Source organism: Alexandromys fortis, unplaced genomic scaffold (assembly GCF_014885135.2).
Source record: "Alexandromys fortis isolate MF-2015 unplaced genomic scaffold, M_Fortis_MF-2015_v1.1 scaffold_50, whole genome shotgun sequence".
NCBI lineage: Eukaryota > Metazoa > Chordata > Mammalia > Rodentia > Cricetidae > Alexandromys > Alexandromys fortis.
The window spans coordinates 5,020,768-5,043,031 of NW_026067932.1; positions in this window are offsets into that span (position 1 = coordinate 5,020,768).

Consider the following 22,264-nt stretch of genomic DNA (forward strand, 5'->3'; position numbering starts at 1 on the left):
GTTCCATTCTCAGCCACCATATGATGGCTCAGTTTATAACCATCTGTAATGAGATGTGGCACCTGCTTCTGGTCTGCAGGCATACGTGCAGACAGCACTGTATATATAATAAATAAATAAAAACTTAACAACCTGTCCCATAGGGAACAGATGGCAATTGTAGCGAACTGTTTTCCAGAACACTTCCTGCCATCATTTTCCTTTCCAAGGAAGTTGCAGGAACGGCCCCGAGGAATGCAGAGACCCATGAAGTTACTTCTATTTTGACCCCCAACTTCAGATAAAGAAGTAGAATGAGATTCAATGCTTTCCCAGGTACATAAACAGAAACCCTGCAGAAGTAACTTTGTATTCCTTGTCAAGAAATTTTAATTGATACTTGAAAAGACACAGAGTGGATATTCAAGCTGAAGAGGAGCGTGAGAAATCATATTTATTGGAAATGCAGGGCAACGTGCATGTGTTGGTAGGGCATGGTCAGGAAGTAAGGTCAGAGAACAGCTCAGTCCCGTTTTGATGAAGCTGCATCCTTCTAGATGAGAAGGCCATGGACAACCAGGAAGCAATGTGGTGAAAGAAGAGGGAAAGGAAATGAAGAGATAGATAGGTGTGTGTTGACAAAGCAGATGTGCGGATTAAAAATATACAACATATAACCACAATGGAATTTTATTTAGCTATGAAGAGAGGGGAAATTCTGACATTTTCGGGAAAACGAACTCAGCTGAAAATCATTATGGTAAGTAAAAGAAGGCAGATTTGGGCAAACAGAGACTACATGTTTTTTTTTCATAAAGAAAACCTATATTTAATTTTTTTGTGTCTAGGGGAGTTCGGGTGGGGGGCATGTAAGTGTTTGCATATATATATGAGGCATGTATGTGTGAAGTATGTGTGTGCACATGCATGTGTGTGGTATGTGTAAGTTTTTGTATTCATGCATGTGTGTGTCCACACACATTTAGATATATATGATGTGTATGTGTGTGTGTGTGCCTACATGTTTATATGCGTGGGGTATGTATTGGGGTTGCATGCATATGTGTCTGTGTGTTTATGTATTCTGTGTGTATAGTGTATGTGGTTGTTAGATGAAGAATTGTACTCATAGGCTGATATATTTGAATACTTAGTCACCAGGGAGTGGTCAAAGGATTAGAAGGATTAGTAGGTGTGGTCCTATTATCAGCTTTGAGGTTTCAAAAGCCCATGCTAAATCCAGTTTTTATCTCTTTCTGCCCAAGGATCTGGATGTAGCTCTCAGCTACTGCCCCAGTGCTATATATACATGCATACACTATGTCCTTTGAGACACACTCCTTGCCATGATGATGATAGACCAAGCCTCTGAAGATTAATTAAATGCTTTCCCTTTATAACAGCTGTCTTGGTTCAGATATCTCTTCACAGCAATAGAACAGTGACTAAGAAAGACAATATGTATATGTGTTTGTCCTTATGTGGTATGTATGCATAATACAAGAGTATTTTGTGTGTATATAGTGTGTATTGTGCATATGTATGTGGCAGTGCACAACGCCTGTCTATGCTCTATGTGCTACCATACAGTTTGCGAGCTTCAGGCAAGGGGCTGGAGGTTGAAACACACAAAGACACACAGACAGAGATAGAGACATGGACCTCTAGTCTCTGGTAAGAAGCCATGGAGGCTTATATACCCAACAGCCAAGTGGGCCAGCAGGTGAAAACCTTATCCTCTGATCCTCAAGGCCAAGGCAACACGTGCTCGTGAAACAGAGCTGGTAAACAACTTTGACACAGCTTTTAGTAGCTCAAATCAGAAGGAAAGTAAAGATTACTAACAAGGAAGAGCAGCTGGACCAAATGGTCCCAACAGTATGTGTCTGTCGTGTGTGCATATACTTGCATGTTTGTGTGTGTATGGATTGTGTGGTGTGTGTGTAATGTGTGTGGTGTATGTTTTGTGTGTGGTGTGTGAGGTGGTGTTAACAGTCTCTTGTGTGTATGTGTGCATGTGAGTATATGTGTGTGCAGGCATGTGTATGTGTGTTTGATGTATGCATGTGTGCACATATATATGTTTGCATATGCCTGTGTGTATATATGTGTGGTGTGTAGTGTGTGTGTGTGTGTGTTGTACAAGTACATGAGTATGAGCAGGACATACAATTAAACAGTGAATCATAATAGGGGAGAAAGTTGTATCAAGGGAAGGATAAACAGCGCAAGGAAATGCTTGTGATCCCAAAATTGAAGAGGGAGGGAAAGGAACCAGGCAAAGTAGGACAATGGGTAGGGTTGACGTCATCAGTGTAGGAAAAGGACAACACAAAACAAAGTTTGATAGTTAGAGATTTAGGATTGTTTGATCTAGGCCAACATGGTGTTTGACTACCATGGTGGTCTGAATAAGAACGGCTCTCATAGTCTAATGCATTTGAAGGATTAGTCCCCAGGGAGTAGAACTGTTTGAAAGGATTAGAAGGATTAGGAAGTATGGCCTTGTTGGAGGAAGCCCGTCACTGGAGGTGGACTCTGAAGTTTCAAAAGCCCACACCCAGCTCAGACCCAGTGTCTTGTGCTCTCTGCAAATGAGGATGTAGCTCTCAGCTACTGCTCCAGGGTCACGCTTGCTGCCGTGCTCCTATCGGTGATGATAATGAACTAAACCTCTGAACCTGAGAGCGAGTCTCCAAGTAAATGCTTTTTAAGAGTTGCCTTGGCCATGATATCTCTTCACAGCAATAAAACACTGACTAAGACAACTACCTGCTGCGGTCTGTTTTACTATACTCTCATTCTAGACATTTTCTCTACTATTCAATAGCTTTAGACATACAATTTTTTTCTCCATAAGGATTATACGGAGTTACATTCCCACCAGTCATGTTTCCCCATATTCTGCCCTGCAGTGAATTCAATTTGAAAATTAAGAAAATGGTAGCTCAACAAACTGCCCTATCTTATCTTAACTGGTTATGATCTTTCTGTCTTCCTTTCTTTCTTTTTTTCTTTCCTTTCTCTCTCTCTCTCTCTCTCTCTCTTTCTTTCTTTCATAAAGAGCATTTATTTATTTACAATCACTTTCCTTTTTTAACCACTGAGTACATTTTTCTTGCAGGAAGAAAGAATGTCTATTTCACCGCTGTATTCTCAGATTCTAAAGTGGCACCTGATCTATACTGGGATCTTTAATTATTTTTGTAATGATTAGGGGGAAAATGGGTGGCAAAGGTACAATGACTTGCTAAATAACTGAAGGGAAAAGCAGTGGAATGAGGAAGAGGAAATTTTAAGACCATGACTGTGAAGGTGGACCACTTTGAAATGATAATATGCTTTTAGATGTTACCATGACAGCAGGGGTCATAGCCACAAAGATCCTTATAACAGAGAGATATGCCAAGAGAATCCACAAAATAAAAAATAGCAGACCATGAGCTCATCTAGGCAGAATGTGCATATAGGAGACTACCAGAGGATGCGGGAGGAAAGCTGCTGTGACTGCAGTCGGGCTCCCATCCACACCACCCAGCATGATCCTCTGGTTCCCAGGCCTTCCTCCTTCCAGTATAACCACAGTCCTCCTCCTCTTATTCTTCTCCTGCCTGTCCATTTTCATCCTGTCTTGATCTGGCCACCTTAGTTCAGTAACTCCTTTTATCTTGAGTTCACTCTGTCTGGTTTCCTTTCCTACTCAATGTTTAAGTTCAATCTCTCTCAATGTGCCCTTTTGATCAGTAGTCTAGGACTTTCCTCTTTCTCTGCCCATGGTATCCTTTCCCTACCCTATCCTCCTGGCAATTGGATGTGTTTTGTTTTTATTTTTGCTCTTCTTTTTCAGCTGCAAATGGCATCACAAAGTTTCCTCTCTGAAAACTGGACAGCTGTCACTGCAGATGACTTCCTCAACACAAGATGTCTGTTTAAGAACTTTGGGAATGACAGCCATAAAAATGAAAGTACATGCTTCAAGTTTTTGTGGGGAAACTTAATCTTTTTTTTTTAAATCTTTTTTAATGGTGTCACTGAGTTGTTTAGTAGATATTGCTTTGGTTCACTCTTTATATTATGAAAAACAATCCTATTACTGCAAATTCAATTGAACTTAGTAAGAATTTATTGAGCACCTAGTAGTGCTTCGAGCATTGTGCTAGAGCTGTGAAGAGGACAGATGAAGTATGGGATACACCCTTGCCCTCAAGGGGTGTAGAATTTTTGCAAGAAACAATATGTATGCAAATAATCCAATTAGCCAGGGAACCCCAGAGTGCAAATATGGAAAAGTAGACAATAAAATAAGTCAAGGGGCTATAAAACAGACTACAGACATAATGGCCCATTCATCTACACTGGACAAGACCAAGACAGCCCTTCCTTAGGACATTTGGCCAAAATGCACTACCCCGAGTCCACCATTTGTCCATGTCTGCTCATTCCAGACTCATGTTGATTAATCTCAATTTCTCCACCTTCTCCTCTCCAATTATACTCATCCTGTTTATTTTCTGTGGAGCATTTCTGTCTCTAAAGTTATCTGGCTCATTGATTTCTTCAGTTACTCATTTCTGTTTTCTCTCACCACAGGTAAGGAACCTGTGTTTTTCTACTTTGTCCTAATCCCTGCATAGGCTCAGACACTAGACCAGGGGCAGCCCTTGCCGGAGACTCAATAAGTCGTTGAGTTAATAGACAGTGATCAAAATGAACAAATGGTTAGGATAGACTCTCAGGAGAAACGACATAGAGAAGCAGAGGCTGCCGGGAATGAATAATGGTTGTGGCTTCACAGATGTCAAAATAAGATTAAGCAAAATTTTAATCGAGGGGAAAAATGATGCTAAACAATTATCAAGTTAATTGGTAGATGTCGTACTGGAGAGAAGAGTTACCAAGCTTTTGGAACCACTTCTTCTAACTACAAAGGAGAAACCACACAATCTCTTCTAGGGGAACCAGATATGCTTTCCAAAGGCTTCACATTGAAGGGTTTCCTTCAGGGGGTGACGGCTAGAAAGGCTCTAGCAACCATAGATCATCCACAAACACCCATCAAGATGATTGGTTTTTACCAATGACAGCCCCTCCTTCAGGGTTTAAGGATTTACTAAATATTATTAGAGAACTTTAATATAAAAGAAACCTCAAGACAAAGAATTAGAGGGAAATTAATCATGGTATCTTGGGAGACAATGTGACAACGTGATGGGGTATATTTTGTAGAACTTGTTTTCAGAATAGGTCAAATGCCTAGGAAATCATTGTCATCAATTTTTTTGTGTTCAATTCTGTTATCGAATCTCATTAAATTTACTTTCTGATAAACCAATGAATGAGTTTCCATTTTGACTCTCACGGTGTCTTTTACGCATCTTCCATGTATCTTGCCTGGCTGGCTGGCTGCAGAAGACTCCCAGCAGAGCTCCTTCATCTGTCTCTAGGTCTTTAGATCTAATCTTCACACTGTGACAGTGTCATATCTAAGGGGCCAATAGAGCACATTTATATTACCTTTTTGTCATCTTGTAGATCCGTTCTAAGCTCAAGAATTATGATATTGAAGGATCTGATGCTTCACATCATTGTTCCTTGAGCTACTTGATTGTAAGTTAGAGCCATCTGGGAAGAGGGAGCTCCAATTGAGAAACTGCCTCCATCAGACCAGCCTGTAGGCAAGTTTGTGGGAAATTTTCTTGATTAATAGTTGATATGAGAGGTCTAGTTCACTGTGTATGGTGCCAACCCGAGGTGGGTGATCTTGGGTTGTACTACAAAGTGAGCAGAGAAAGCCATGGAAAAGAAACCAGGAAGCAGCATTCCTCCATGGTCTCTGTGCCAGTTTCTGCCTTGAGTTCTTGCCCTAACGTCCCTCAGTGATGGAGTGTGATGCGGAGGTATAAGACAAAATAAACCCTTTCCTTCCGGAGTGCCTTCCGTTATGATGCTTATCCCAGCATTGGAAACTAAACTAGAAATTCCCTCTCCAGCATCATCTCTCAACATCCCCTATTCCTATCATCTCTACTCTGTATTGTAGACACATGAAATGGTTTGCTGAAGTCCAAACTCAAAGCACTGTCTATGATTACAAAAAACAGACCCTTTCATTCTACTAGCTTTGTCCCTCAGTGCCACTATGATCTTATATAAACAATATTTCCTCACCATTGGGGACCCAATATTGGTCAACCACTATTGGCCGTTCATGGTACATCCCTACCCTCCACTTCCACCATCTCTCTTGTGCCCCACTGCTAGGTACGCCATTATGTACCTTAATTTCTTCCTCTATTCCTCAACAGGTCTAAGAGTTCCTTAGCATTAAAATATATGTCATTCAGCCTTATATCTGAAGCATCCCATGTGATTCTGGAATAATTCTAGTGGGAACATTTGCTAACTTTCAAATAAGACAGCCTTGTAAGTGTCAATAATAATAATAATCCACAATGAAAAGCTACGCTTACAGAACTAATACTAGTTGCAGCCCGTTGGTGTTAGTCAGAGAAGTATAGGTAAGATAATCAGGGTGTGGTAGGTGTCAAAATATATGTGAGTCCGGGGCTGCCAAGGAGCTGAAAGACTCAGCCAAGACCATGTTTCCCTTCCTATTTTCCCAGCATGCAGCAGCTGGTGCCTGGCAGAAGGGGAAGGGTGTTGTCGTGTCACGGACCAGCAACCATGGAGTGGCCACAGAGCCAGCAGCCTGAATATTCTTCCCTCGTCCAGATTGGGCTTCAGGCAAAAGAGGGCAGAGCGGCAAGCATCATCTGTGGAAAGCAGCAAAGGCCAGGGTAGCTCCTGGCAGGGTAATGGCTTACCCAGGAGAACTCTGTTAATTAAGACTCACAGGGCACGGAGCCAGAGTGAGAGGCTAAATACCCAAATTTGAGAATGCAGCTAAACAAACACGCTGCTTATATCAAGTCTCCCTTGCAAAGAATCTCAAAAACAGCAACACTTGGCTTCCCACCGCCTTCATCCAGCCACCCACTGCGTTTGGATGGTTACGTAACATTTGGTCTACAGGGGTTCCTACCTCGTATCACTTAGTCTTCGCCTGAATTAGAGACTTGACCATCTGAGTCTATGCCATCCCCAAAAGCCTAGTGATGTGTTTCCATGCACCATATAATCCCTTCAATCTATCCCCCAAGTGACTGGAATATGTATTAACTATGTGTATATGCTCTAACTTGCCTGGCTGGCTACATTAGACTCCCAACAACACTGTCTCATCCCTCTCTGGCTCTTCCCATAGAACCACTGCAGCAGTGTAACGACCAAGCAACCAATCTAACACAGATTTCATTAGGGCTTTGGCAATTTGAGTTTATATCATCCTTCGTGGTATAGTGACTTGTGTCCGTATGTGGTTATATACATATGAGTACAGATGCCCATGTGAACTGCACAGCATGGGTACCAAGAACTAAACTAGGATTTGCAGGAGAGCAGCAAGCAGTCTTAACTGCTGAGCCATCTCTCCGGACCTGGAATTTATATTTTTAGTATAGTCAAACATTGTCATGGTCCCCCACCAAACTCTCTCTTATAAATAGCTCGGAGTTTCTTGTAGCCTGCAGAGAAATATGAATTGCTTCACTTTCTTAATTGAACCTATTTCCTAGAGCTCCTTGAAGAGTTTAATATACATGTAGCTTAAGAACTAACTGTGTATGGCATGGTGTGAACACCATGTAAGGATGAGGGATTTTTAGTTGTAAGATCGTTTTTAGAAATTTCTCCAAGATACTTCATGATCAGATTCAATTTTATTGAAAAACAGAAGCACATATAGGGACAGTGATACAGGACTCAGATGGATGGATGCTAACACAAGCACTAGCCTTGCAAAACAAGTCTCAAGCTCTTCACGTGCAAAGTGGGAATAGCAACAGTTTCCTCCTCAAGGAAATATCCTAAAAGTGCCACGCAGAGGGAAGGGTTGTCCCAGTTGTTCAAGAAAGAGATATCAAAGTTAGGAGAGCCACCAGAAAGGAATATTCTTTCAATCTCAAAAGGGAGGAAAAATGAAGGACCATATAGTGGGAAATCTAAAATATTCCAGAAGAAGCAAGTTGAGTGAAGTTTAAGAAACACTAGACTTTGAAAGTAATAAAAATTGATAGAAACACTGAGTTCCAATATTAAAAACAAATAAACAAAAAACCCCAAAAATGTCACTGAGGCATCAAGGTCCCCTCCTGTTCTTCTGGGAAGATGGGTGAGGATAAAAGTTGTGCCAAAGCCATGGGGTCAAGATATGCCTCTGTCACATTGACCAATGGAATTGAATTGAAGACCCAGATATTAATCCACACACCTATGAACATCTGATTTTTGACAAAGAAGATAAAATTACACAATGGAAAACAGAAAGCATCTTAAACAAAGGGTGCTTGGCATAACTGAATGTAAACATGTAGAAGAATGAAAATAGATCCATATCTATTGCCATAAACAAAACTCAAGTCCAAATGAATTAAAGACCTCAATATAAATCCAACCACACTGACCCTGATAGAAGAAAAAGTGGGAAGTAGTCTTTAGTGCATGGGCAAAAGAGACCAATTCCTAAATATAACTCCAGTAGCACAGACACTGAGAGCAACAATAAATAAATGGGACCTCCTAAAACTGAGAAGCTTTAAAGTAAAGGACATAGTCAATAAAACAAAAAGGCAGCCTACAGAATGGGAAAAGATCTTCACCAACCCCACATCAGACAAAGGACTGATCTCCAAAATATATAAAGAACTCGAGAAATTAGACATTAAAATTCTAAATAACCCAGTTTAAAAAAATGGGGTACCGAACTAAACAAAGAATTTGCAACAAAAGAATTTCAAATGGCCAAAAGACACTTAGAGAAATGTTCAACTTCCTTAGCTATCAGGGAAATACAAATCAAAACAACTCTGAAATACTATCTTATACCTGTCAGAATGGCTAAGATCAAACACTAACGATAGCTTATGTTGGAAAGGATGTGGAGTAAGAAAACACTCATCCATTGATGGTGGGAATGCAAACTTGCACAACCACTTTGGAAATTAGTATGGTGGTTTCTCAGAAAATTGGGAATCAACCTACCTCAGGATCCAGCAATATCACGCTTGGGAATATACCCAAGAGATGCCCAATCATACTACAAAAGCATTTGTTCAATTATGTTCATAGCAGCATTATTTGTAATATCCAGAACCTGGTAACAACCTAGATGACCCTCAACTGAAGAATGGATAAAGAAAGTGTGGCACATTTACACATTAGAGTACTATTCAGTGGTTAAAAAAAAAATGACATTTTGCATGCAAATGGATGGAATTAGAAAACACTATCTTGAGTGAGGTAACCAAGGCTCAAAAAAAATGAATATGGTATGTACTCATTCATAAGTGGATACTAGCTATAAACAAAAGACATTGCACGTATAGTTCATGATCTTAGAGAAGCTAAATAATAAGGTGAATCCCCCCAAAAATGTATAGACCCACCTGGAAACTGAAAACAGACAAGATCACCTGACAAAATTGGAAGCACAGGGGTGGGGGTAGAAGGAAGGGTAGAAGGGGAAGAGGAGAGGAGAAGGGGAGGGTTGAGGAGAACTTAAGGGAATGAGATAGTCGAGATGGAGGAAGGACAGATATGAGAGCAAGTAAAGAGATATCTTGATTGAGGGAGCCATTATGGGGTTAGCAAGATACCTAGCTCTAGAAAAATTCCCAGAAATCTACAAGGATGACCCCAGCTAAGACCCTAAGCAATAGAGGAGAAGGTGCCCGAACTGGCCTTGCCCTGTAGTCAGACTGATGATTATCTTAAATATCACTATAGAACCTTCGTGCAACAACTGATGGAAACAGAGGCAGAGACCCACATTGGAGCACTGGACTGAGCTCCCAAAGTCCAGTTGAAGAGTGGAAGGAGTGAGAAGACCATGAAGGGTTCACCCACTGAAATAGTTTACCTGAGCTAATGGGAGCTCACTAACTCCAGCTGGACTGGGAAGGAACAAGCATAGGACCAAACTAGTCCCTCGGAATATGGTTGACAGTTGTATGGCTGGGGCAGACTGAGGGGGCCACTGGCAGTGGCACTGGGATTTATCTCTATTGCATGTACTGGCTTTTCGGTATTCTATTCTCTTTGGATGTGTATACCTTGCTCAGCCTAGATATAGTAGGGAGGGCCATGGGCCTTCCATAAGGCAATGTGCCTTACCCTCTCTTAGGATTAGATGGGGATGGGGTGGGAGGGTTTGTGGAGGGAATGGGAGGAGGGGAGGGAGTGGGAACTTGTTTTTTTTTTTTTTTTAAATCTAATTTAAAAAAAAAAAAGAAAAGAATTACACCGGACCTGAAAATTTAGATCTCTGCTGCACTCTCCATGGAGATATATACAAATGAGTTAAGAACATTTCTTTGTGGATAAAGTTGCTCACCATTCTCAGAAAGGAGCAGTTAGATTGCTTTCACCAATCAGAAGACAGTTGGAGCAGTATGATCCTCAGAAGATGCTCTGGCGGGTGGTGGCTGATCCTATAGTAGAATGGTCCCCAGATGCCAGGCTGACCCACGATTCTTTTCATCTCCTTTCTCCTCTTATCTATGGCTCCCTACTATATGGAAGCAGTCCTCGGCAGTAAGTCTCCTCCTGGCAAAGTAGAGTTACATCCCAGAAAACGTGCATCTGTAATCAAACCTAGGGATAGATTCTGCCACGCTCTTGCATTGTGTTCTCCATCTCTTATTTTACCATACTTTGGTAAATGACTTTAATATTCTAGTGGGCTTGTGGCTAATCTGTCCTTGGAGCTTTGCTCTTCCTTCCTGCTGTTAGAAACCTTGCTGTTCATAGGTGGAAGAAGCGAAGTCAATATCAAACCATGCCAGAACCACCCTATGAATCCTTTCCCCACTGGGGGAATCACTCGCCACCTTCACGTTTAAACCTCCCTTGTATCCTTTATTCTTTTCCCTATGACCTTCTGTGAGGGCAGTCCTGTGTGTCATGCTAGGGCATCGAACACAGGGCTTCATTCACTGGAGGCAACTGCTTTATCATTGAGCCTGATTCCCAGGCCCTAGGGTGGTCCTTTGATCCTTCAAATCTGTAATGGCAACTGACACAAAATGGCTTCTTAACTTTTAATAAGCTATAAATGAATCAATACAGTGTCCAGAAAATCATATTTTTCACTGTACAGTTCTTTTAGGTGAATGCATGAATGAATGAATGAATGAATGAATGAACAAAGATGCTTGATATTTACATCTGGGATTGGAGCACAAAGCTGGGAGTATTTCTAAGGAAAGTCTGGTGGGCGGTATGCCTTAAAATATATTTAAGAAACTAGTTCTTTTTGATGCTTAAAAGAAAAAAGAAAATTATCTGTAGACTTGAAAAGTGTCTCCTCTGCATAATAATCACATTAACATTAAAAGGGACGCTGAGCACATTTTTTGAAAACTGACAACCATTTCATAGAAACCGCTGAGGGCCAGTTTGGGGATGAAACGCGCCCCTTTTCTGTGCTTTCATGTGCTGCCCACAGGGGCAGGGAAGAGACAAAACTAACGTGGATGCCACTTAGAAGTCTCACTCTATCCTGAGAAAGCCCAACTTCTGCCGCTGGAAGTCTTTCAGACCTCAGGTACGCTATACAAGGAGCTCCTCGCTGCCCAGTCTCCTGCAGCTGGCTGAGAAAGGTTAAACACAATGGGGTATGCCTATGACCCCAGTACTGGAAGGTGGATACAGAAGGATCAGGAGTTCAAGGTCCATTGCAGCTATGTGAGGAGTGTGGAATTAGCCTGGGCTACATTAGACCTTGCATCAAAAACCAAAACACAGGCAAAGCAAGACAGAGGAAGAATCTTGTGAAACCTATGGAAGTTACAGGGAGTGAGAGAAGTCATAGTCGATAGAGATGGGAGCCCAGGAGCATGCTGGGTACAGGAAGGCGCGGGAAAGGAGGAAGAATTTCTGTGGTAAAGGGAACTGTATACACATGCTGTGTTATGTTCCCAGAACATCTCAGCCTCTCCCTAGCTCCTGTACTCTATTGTCTTCAGGATGAATGTATTTTCACTGTGCATGACCTGGCAACCTGACTTAATTATGTATTTCCTACCCTAACCTATCCTTTGCTCTCAGAACATGAGGATTGAGCTAGTCTCTCCAGCATTTGCTTCTTTTGAGCTGATGGCTCTTTCCCAAACTACGAATTCAACTAAAGTTGCATGACTTAGGCAAGGAATTTAAGTATTTCTTTACCCCTCAACTCCTTACCGTTTGCTTTCTGTCAAAAAAAAAAAAAAAAAAAAGCATCTTCAGACCCAAACAGATAAGAGCCTACGCTGATAAGAGAGAAATGGGCAAAGTTGGGATAGCAGCGTAAGAAATTTCGAAAATATGAGACACAGAAAGCCATACTTTAATTTGTTTATTTATACCCTACTTCCCTTCCAAACAGCATTAAGGTCATTCAGATATAAAAATACATCAAGCTTAGATAAACAGGCAAAGTAAAACCAAGTGAGGAAGCTAAGGGAAGCGATCAATTCAAATGATTTACAAAAGACGCCTCCTTCTAAGGCTGCTGCCACTGTCAGAGGTCAAACGTGCCCTTGGCCTTGGGCTTATCTTACTGTACGTGCAACTTTTTATTCTGTTTTTTTTTTTCAGACAAGTCCGTGCATGTCATTAAAATTTTCCCATTTTGCTACATTGCCCTCCTAATAAAATTAAAAGACCTACCCAGTTCCAGAAACACAACATCCTTCCCTTCTCCTCTGCCTTCATTTGCTTTTCCTTAGTTATCCGTGGGATCATATCAAAGATACTGTTAGATTGGAATGATCATGCACTAAGGGTACCAAGGTAATGTTCACTTCACATCTGATCGAAGAGCCATTGGCAAGAATACAAACCTCAATAGGAGGGTGGTATACAATCACTCCGCTCCCCTTCCCTCCTTGGAAAGCCTGTAATTAAACAGAGGAAAGGAACGATCTTATCCTGGCTCCCGAGTTTCCATCCTTTGTACTTCCTGAGTTTTGGATGCCGTTGGTGTGTCTGGTTTATACATCGATGAGAATGTTTACCTATGAGGAAATAAAAAGAATGAAAAAAAAAGAGTCGAGACTACAGAAGAAAAAAAAGCGTAAATGGGGTAGGGGAATGGTTAACCAAACCAGTGAGGAGATGGCTCGGCAGTGAAGAGCACAGACTGCTGTTCCAGGGGAACCGGGTTCAGTTTCTGGCACCCACATTATGACGGCTCACACGGCATTTTAGTGAGGTTCAACTCTCTGCTCCTAACAGGAAGTCATCAGCGGCCATCTTTGCCCCCTGAAAGGTTTGATGAAGTCTGCTCGTTTCCTCGAAAGAGCTTCCTTCCCGTACAAGGCGCCTTAGCATGAGATTTGCTTTCTTCTTCACCTCATAACTCCCGTTCGCGGTAAGCATTTGCTTGACGCAATTCACTTCTCTGGTGCTTTCCTTCTTTTACCAAACCGAGGGAAGAAACCCAATGCCTCTGGTTCCGTTAACATCTGCAAAGAGTTAAGCAAAGTCCCACCTCTAACACAAGCTCAGTGAATACTACCATTATTTCCATGGAGATTAGCTACAGAGCTCCAGGTGTCCGTGAACACCCGCGTGCAGATGCTCAGCCCGATTCTATTCATTCCTTCAGATTTCAGAACGGCACTGGGTGTATAACAGGTAATTTGGGAGAGCTCCCTGTTGACTGCCGAATAGTCAGAGCCTGCCGGGTTTCCTAGAACCCAATCAGTACTCTACACATCACTAGGGATGAATACATACCTAGGGAAAAAAGAGAGAGAGAGAGAGAGAGAGAGAGAGAGAGAGAGAGAGAGAGAGAGAGAGAAAGAGCTGTGTATTTTTTTGTTGTTGCATGTTTTGTAGCATACACGTGTCTGGAGTGCTCAGAGGATGAGGCAGATATGGGGCCGGTGGGTGGGCGGCTACAGAAAAAAGGGAGAGTGTCTAAGGCTAGAATGGAACCAGAGGCCTGGGGGTGTCCAGTTTGTGTCTAAACACCAGCAACCTATGTATTACTTGCTGTGAGCCTGTTTCCTGCTCTATACAAAAGGCCCAGGGAGCGTCACTCCGAAGCCTGTGGCGAGGGTTAAACTTCAGCCAGAGACACAAAACCCAAAGCAGCATCCTGCCTGGCACCTCGGAGGCCCCTAATAAATGGTAACTAGTAGTATTAAAATTAATCACAGTAATCAGGCCTCACAATAAAAACTGACATTGGGCTTATCAAACGAATTCTCTCCACCGCATGAAAGAAACATGAGAACAAACCCAAATTAGCTTCCTATTTTCCAGCAGCCGGTGGAGGAGACCGTCGAAGGTCACGGCAGCCATCTCCCCGGGAAAGAAAATGACACGGAACGCTGGGCCTCCGCGCACCGCCAGTGAGTGCCCACCCAATTAAGCGGATTAAACATTCCCTCCGAATGATGAAAAAGCCCTGTGCAGCTGAGCTAGGCCGCCTTCTCTGCTTCCTCATCCAGATCCTCTGTCTGCTAAATCGCCCTTCCTCTCCCTTCCACATTCAGGAAATAATTGGCACTTGTTTAATGCCAAATTTACATTTGTTTTGCATGGGAACAAGATTTGCTTGCAAACAACTATGTCTGTGAGCAAATGGGCATTTGTGCTGGTAAATAAAATAGACATGCAGTTTTCTAGTTTGCCGATGTATTATTCAACAAAACAAGCAGCGATAGCCTTTAATTTCCCGTTATTCCCAAGTACTTAGCCAGAGATCATAGCCAGAAAAGCACTCCTTTCTGTCATTTATACCTATTACTGAGGTTTCCCCCCACATTTGTCCCAGATACATGTCATTAGAGATAACTCCACTTTTAGCAGGTTTGCAGATGAATATGAAGCAACCTACATATTTAATGAGCATCTGCTGAGCCCCTACTGTGTGCACGGGGTCACAGATGAAGCCCTGGTGTCTGCCTCTGCAGGGTCATTGATCCCTTGGCGAGTGGACTATGACCTTGGTGGTTGCCCTGACTCCTACTTTTCCGTGAAGCTTACAAGTTAGGAACTTAATCCCCAGTGTTCTGGCGTTGGGAGGGAAGGCCTAAAGGAGACGGTTAGATCACAGGGCTCTGTCCTCGTGAGTGGATCGTGTCCTCACATGTTGGGGAAGTAAGCTCCAGAGTGTATTTGTGGTAGGAAGTATGTTAGCCTTTGTTTATTCTTTGGTTCTTGTCCTGTCTTGTATTTCTACCATCTTCCATGGACTGATACAGCAAGAAGACCTTCGTGGAAATTGAGATGCTAAATTTCTAGGCAGCTCCTCCTTGGTGGTGTGCTGCTAATATTTAGCACCTAGATCTTGATCCAGAGGTAAGAAGGAATTTGCCAGTTGTAATTCTACCCTTCTGTTTCAACTACCCACGATGTAGCATAGATAAACACCAACTGGATCTTCCTTGTTGACTCCAGGACATTGGTTTCTTAGGTAGTACCATCAAGTGCTTTTGGCCTATGTGGTCCTACTTTGACTAGGAAGCCTCTCTTCCAGTGGTTCTCAGTGTTGGCTCTATGTGAGCATTACCCATAACAGTTTTTAATATTATTTCTCATGTTGATATTATAATTGCATCACTTCCCCTTCCTTTTCCTTCATCTCAACCCTCCCATATACTTCTCCTTTATTTTTTGTGACTCCATTCCCTCTTTTATCATTAATCGTTACATTTCTAAATATATAAGTACAACCTACTCAGTTGAATAATGTTCTTCATATGTACGGATTTAGGGCTGCCTATTTACTGGATAACCAATAGGTAAGCTCAGCTGCAGAGGAGACTCTTTTCATGACGATCACTTGACAGAGCATATGAGGACACCAGTCCAGGTTTGTTATGGTAGCTTCATGGAGGCTTCTGTGAGAATAAAATGTCACAGTAGAAACTCAGGGTTTCTAAGCTTAAGACCCAATTTCAGCACGTTCCTAAACCCAGGAGGGCTGTCCCTGGTTGTCTGCACCCAACGTTGGGGTTATTAAAGCAGGTTTACACTAGTTCAGCTACTGGTCGCTAAAAAAGAGTTGGTTCACTTTGAAGACTTTGGATCACTTGGGGTGTGTTTGAAAACCATGCCCCTAGGAAGAGAATTCCCTTTCAAGAAGATGCAAACAAGATGCCCTTGGCATTTTATTGATTTCCCAGAACAAAATTCATCTGACATGTACCTGTAAGGTAGATGTTAAGGCATCAAGTACATGGATGTAGGAACACATTTAAAATAAATTCATAAAGAGATGTAAGTTACCTAGAGCCCCTCTGTCCTTCCTTGGGGATTTTTGAAATCTAAGTAGATATTTATTAAAAACAAATGGCTCTCTTGTTGATAGAGTTCTTATTGTGCATACAAGGCACAGTGACATGCTGGAGATGAGAAAAGTACCCAAGAAGGAAACGCAATAGAAGAAGGAACATGATGCAGACTGGGTATTTCTGAGTCACACGATGAGATCAGCAGACAGACCACTGCTTGGAACATAAGACAGGAAAAAGGGAAGCTCAGAGAGTCCAGAGGAAGGGGACTTAAAGGGCAATTCCTCTGGGATGCGGATTGTCCCAGGCACCTCTGGTGGGAGCTGTGACATTTCAAAAGGCAGACAATTCAAAGTGGAAATTCTGCCCAGACCTGAGAATGCAGATTCTCTGAATTGACTAGAAAAGGACCCACCTGCTCAGCGAGTGGACCAGCGCTCGAAGTAGCATGCAGAGTGTGGGTGTTCTGAAATGAAGGAGTTGAGATATTTTCCTCTAGAGTGAAGGTTTCTTCCTCAGGTTGAGGCTCAGCTACTGGAGTTGGTTCATAGGTTTCTCAGGACAAAGTTCGAGTGTGCCTTTTTGGGAAGAGGGCATTTCGTATTTCTATCACACAGCAGGGAACACCTACTTATTAGAGGATCATGGTTCCGTAATCTTATGGCTATCATTCTGATAATAGAAAATCCATAAGGTGACGCCATAGCTGCTTTTTTTTCATAACAGTATTCATGTAAACCAGATAAAAGCATTCTGAGTTAGACAAAAGTGCAGTGTTATTAAGAGAACAATTTATAATTGGGATTCTACGAGCTGACGACGGAGCTGCAGCCATTTCTGTAATGAACTGTCAAAACAAGGGGTTCCATATCCGTTGTGGGACAAAATCAAATACAAAGAGCCGGAGGAAATTAGCAACATCCTATCTTATGAGGGGTCCAAACAGAGATCCCCCACTTAAAGCTTTCACACTCTGCCCTTGAGTAAAATGTAGGCACAAGTGGGCAACGGGCGTCACATAAGGTAAAAGAGAGTATCATTCGATTGGCTTTGGGAACAAGCAGATTTGAGCTCCACCTGCAGAATTGCAATCCTAGCCTTACCAGGAACAGATTGCCGTCGGGAACCAAGAGATGGAATTCCTGGAAATGTTTGGGGTGAATGAATGTGGTCATCTGCTAGGAATGTTACCAGGGTTACTCATGGCACAGATGGGCGACATAATAGTTACTGGACCTTTAAAATCTGAGATGGACAAGGCAAGGTAGTGCTTGCCTGCAATACCAGGCTTGGGAGCCAAAGGGAGGAAGGTCAGCAGTTCAAGGCCATCCTCGGCTATATGAAAAACTATTGAAAAATCACCACCACCATCATCATCAAAGATTATCTGAGCTACACTAAAAATAGTGACTTACTTAGTTAATAAAATCAGACCTATTCAAAACTAGATAAGTTGACAGCTTCTCTCCAAAATTCCTTCTCCTTCCTCTCCATGCACCATTTATTTTACTTCGCTGCCTTCTCCTCTTTCTGCACCGGCTCTCTTCTCCCCCTCCCCTAGGGTCATGATCATAGTATTCAGTTGCTAAATCAGCAGAAACGAGTAATCTTATTAACTCATAACTTCCTATGCAGTGCTAATTCAAACCAGGGATGCTTCTCATCAGCTGTGTCCCTAATCGCAAAGGACCCGGGGGGAAAGGCCATGCCGACAGCAAAGTATGAATGATTCACTGGTCACCCCTTCCATCTTGCTGCTTCTCCTGGGAGAGATGTGTGTCTTCCCCCACGGAAGAGCTGTGCTCTGCCATGTGGCTCTGCAGCCTTCCTGATATATAACTGGAGACTCTTCGGCCACCATAGAGAAGCTGCTGCTCAGAACTCTGTGGCTTTGTGGATGGTGTTGGCAGGGCAGTTTCTTCTTCTTTTTATTCAGATCAGCAGTTATGAAACAGTGGGTAAAAACTGACCCCTGAGAGGGGTCCAGATGTCACCTAGCTTTGTGAAAAAGGAATATGTATAGTAGATTGCATGCCCTTGCCTAGAAAATGTCCCCAGATGTTCGTGACCAAGCAAGCAGAACATGCCACATCCCAGGAACACACAAAGGAAAGTCTATGTCATGTCTTCTTTCAGATCTCTTCATCTTTTGTCTGCAAAGGACTGTGTGCCATAGGTTTAGTCCTCAGAGTAATTTCCCTTGGTGTCCGGTCATGCTGTTGGAACAGGGTTGGGGAATATTATTTTCAGTTGTGTGACTTTTGTTTATGCTGTATTTGTTTAACTCTGTGAAGCTGTGTTACTGTGCCTGTCTAAAACACCTGATGGTCCTAATAAAGAGCTGAATGGTCAGTAGTGAGACAGGAACAAGGACAGGTGGGGCTGGCAGGCAGAGAGGATAAACAGAAGGAGAAACGAGAAGAAAGAGGAGCAAGAGAACAAGGAGAGGAGGACATCAGGGACCAGTCACCCAGCTACACAGCAAGCCATGGAGAAAGAAGTAAAGTAGGGTATACAAGAATAGAGAAAGATAAAAGCCCAGAGGCAAAAGGTAGTTGGGATAATTTAAGGTAAGAAAAGCTGGCAAGAAACAAGTCACACTAAGGCCGGGTATAAGTAATAAGAAGCCTCAGTGTGAATCATTTGGGAGCTGAATGGTGGACCCATCAAAAAAAGCCAAAAGAGTAAAATATCCTACAACAAAACACATCAGATCATCTCAAATTTCTGCTAACAAAACATTCCATGCCGCAGAGCAGAAAGCTATTTCAGACGTCAGATTTCTGAACAGTCTCAGCTACATTATCCTTCCTATTATCCATCTCAGAATTCATGCTTTCTCAGAAATGTCAGTATGTCTCTGCCAAATGACTCTCGTTCTTGTTGCGAGGAAAAGTTCTTCGCAAGCCATGAGTCCCCATTATTTTGGAACGTACGACTGTTGATTTAAACTCTTGGCCGTTGATTTCTTTTGTGGCTTCCTCACTTCCACATACACCCAACGGCGAGGTCTCTGCAGGCTTCATTCTCCCTTCTACAAGCCATGGGTTACCCCCATAGCATTCCAGGTCCCGTCTCTTCTTAGGTAAGAAACCTTGTTTTCCTCCCTTTGGGCACCCTGCTGCCCATCGTTAAGACTTCACTTCAGATCTTCTACTCCACGAGTGATCTTTCAAGACGGAGCTATACCTCCCTGCCCCTGTTCCTCCAAAATTTTCCATACCTTGAAAGTATTTATCGCACAACATGATTTCCTCTGTTACTTGTTTTCTGTTCAATATTTTTTGAGCTGCCTAAGAATTCCATCACAGGAAACAAGATTGCGCTACAATGACCGAGCACTGAGCTTGGGGACTTTGGCTCAATTCCCAGCCCTGCTATTTCTAAAAAGTGAGAATGGCATTTGGAGATTAGAATGTATAGAGCAGTTGCATGGGTTGGTGTATGTTAAAGTGCCGGGCTTGCATTCAATTACTACTTATGTGTTGTAAGGGCAGGTTATTTTTTTTTTAATCCAGCTGTAGGACTGTGAACTATTTATGTACTTTGCACCTGCAGCACATATATTTGACAAACCTTTGTGGAATTATTGCTAAGTGAAACTGATAAACAAGACTACAGAAAGATTATAGGAAGAAAACTTTCAGCCTCCAATACTATGGACACTCCAATAATGGTAATTGCACAAATGTGTCCTGAATGGCTGTAAGTGGAGTTGGCACAATTTTTTTTAGAAGTCATAGTCAATAATTTAGGCCTTATTGGTCATAGCTCTCTCATGAGAACTAAACTTTTCTGGCATAGGGTCAAAGCCCCACAGAGTGGCTGGGTCCCAGTAGAAAGTCACAAAACCCAATTTGGCTCCTCACGTGCCTTGGTTTCCAACCTATGGAAATAAACATTGCAAATCTCTTCACTTGGTTCTCATTGGATTGGCTGTTCTAGCAGTATTATCTACGGTTCCTGTGCTAGATTTGAAAGTTTTCTTTATATAGTCAAGCTTATCCATTTTGACTAGCAACCTGCCCTTTTTCTTCTTAAATAATAAAAACATAAATGTTTCCTGCTCTCCGAGCAGCTTGACAATTTTCTAGCACACTTACCCCTATGTATTAGAAAGTCATTTTTTTTTTCAGCATTCAAATCATCAAGGGCTTGCGGTGCTTCGGATTATGCTCCCCAGAAGCTTACATCCTGAAGGCTTGGTCCCCGGATACTGTGTCATGAGGAGGGATGGCATACTTCAGGAGCAGAGTTTGTGGGGAGGGGCACTTTTGTTGTGTTAATGATTGGACACCCTGTGGGTCTGTAATAGTATCGTTTCCTAACAGTCAGTGCTGAGGAACTCACATTGACCCTCCTCACGCCTTTGGGACTCCTGGTCTGTGACTCCTCACAGACATTTTAGATTATTCTCAGATTTCAACTTGCTCCACGTGCAAATGATGATGACTTCACAGTTCTGCTGCTAACGCTGTTTCTCCCTCTTCTCTTCCTCCCACTCTTCCACTTCTCCCTACTCCTCTTCTAGCTCCTTTCCTTTAGTCTCACTGCATGTTTTTCATCTGATAGAATGAGGGCTTTGGGGTTCCAGGAAGGACTTTTGGAAGAGATGCTTCCAACGTGTTACAACCAGAAGTAAGATGTACGGTGGATCTTTAAATTTTTGCATCTTGACTGGCATGCGTAATTGTCCATGTTTGTGGTGTACCATAGAGGTTTTGTTTCGTTTATTCATTGGGCAATGTTCTAATCAGGGTGGTTGACATATCACTTTAAATTCACGATGTCTTTATGATGTATCCATTTAATATCTGTTCTTCTAACTGGAGTTCCACAGCACGCCACTTTTAGCTACATAGAACACCTAGAGTTCTCTCTCCCATCTGACTGTACCACCTTGACCAAGCTCTCCTCATTCCCATAGTTTTCTCCTGTCCCTTGCCTCTGGGAACAACTCTTCACCTTAATGGGATGAACTTTTGGAAATGCTGCAGATAAGATTATGGGCGCTTTCGATTCTGTGCCTGGAGTATTTCACTTGGTCAGAGCATCCTCTGGGTCTAACTATGCTGTTGTATATAAAGACATTTCCTCTTTCAGGGATTTATAGTATCCCATTGAATGTACGTGACACATTGCTATTACCCATTCTTCTACTGGCGATAATTAAAGTTGGTTCATATCCTGTCTAGCGTGAGCACAGCTGCAATAAGGATAAAAGTGTGTATATCTCTGATATGCTGACTTCATTTTCTTCGGGCAGTGGGATTGCTGAAATATATGATAGTTTTATGAAGCGTCTCTGGAATCCTCTATTCTCCAGAAAGTCAGCGAAATACTATTTCTGGAGAAATACTATTCTTCAGAAGTCAGGGGAAATTTTCATTTCCTACATCAGTTTTCCTTCCCCTGTACTCTTTCGGTCGTCTTCCTTTTGTCTTTTCGGTAGTAGGCACGGAGGCTTTATCTCCTTGTGTTCTACATCTGGAAGATTAGCATTGGTGGGCACTGTTAGCTTGCTTGCTGTTCATTTTTACATCTTTCTTTAAGGCCTGCCCACTGAGGTACGCACCTCACTTTTTAAACTGTATAATTTGTGAGGAGCTGCTGTTATTGTCTTATTTTCTAAATGATTTAAAGTATTTTTAAGTTCTGAAGGCTAATTCCTTGCCAGATATCGTATTAGACTATTTCCCATCCTTTAAATTAAAGTAGGTAGCTTTGCTAACTGTATTCTTTATGGTGCAGAAGTTTAGTTTTATGTAATAGTTAGTTTGTTTAATTTTTCTCTTGCTGCTTGTGCAGTGGTTTCAAAGAAACCTTTGCCAATAGCGAGGTCTTAAAACACTTCCCACATATTTCTGTCTAGTAGTTTGATTGCTACAGGTCTGACATTTGGGCTGATGTTTGTAGCTGGTGGAAGACAGCCAGCCTAT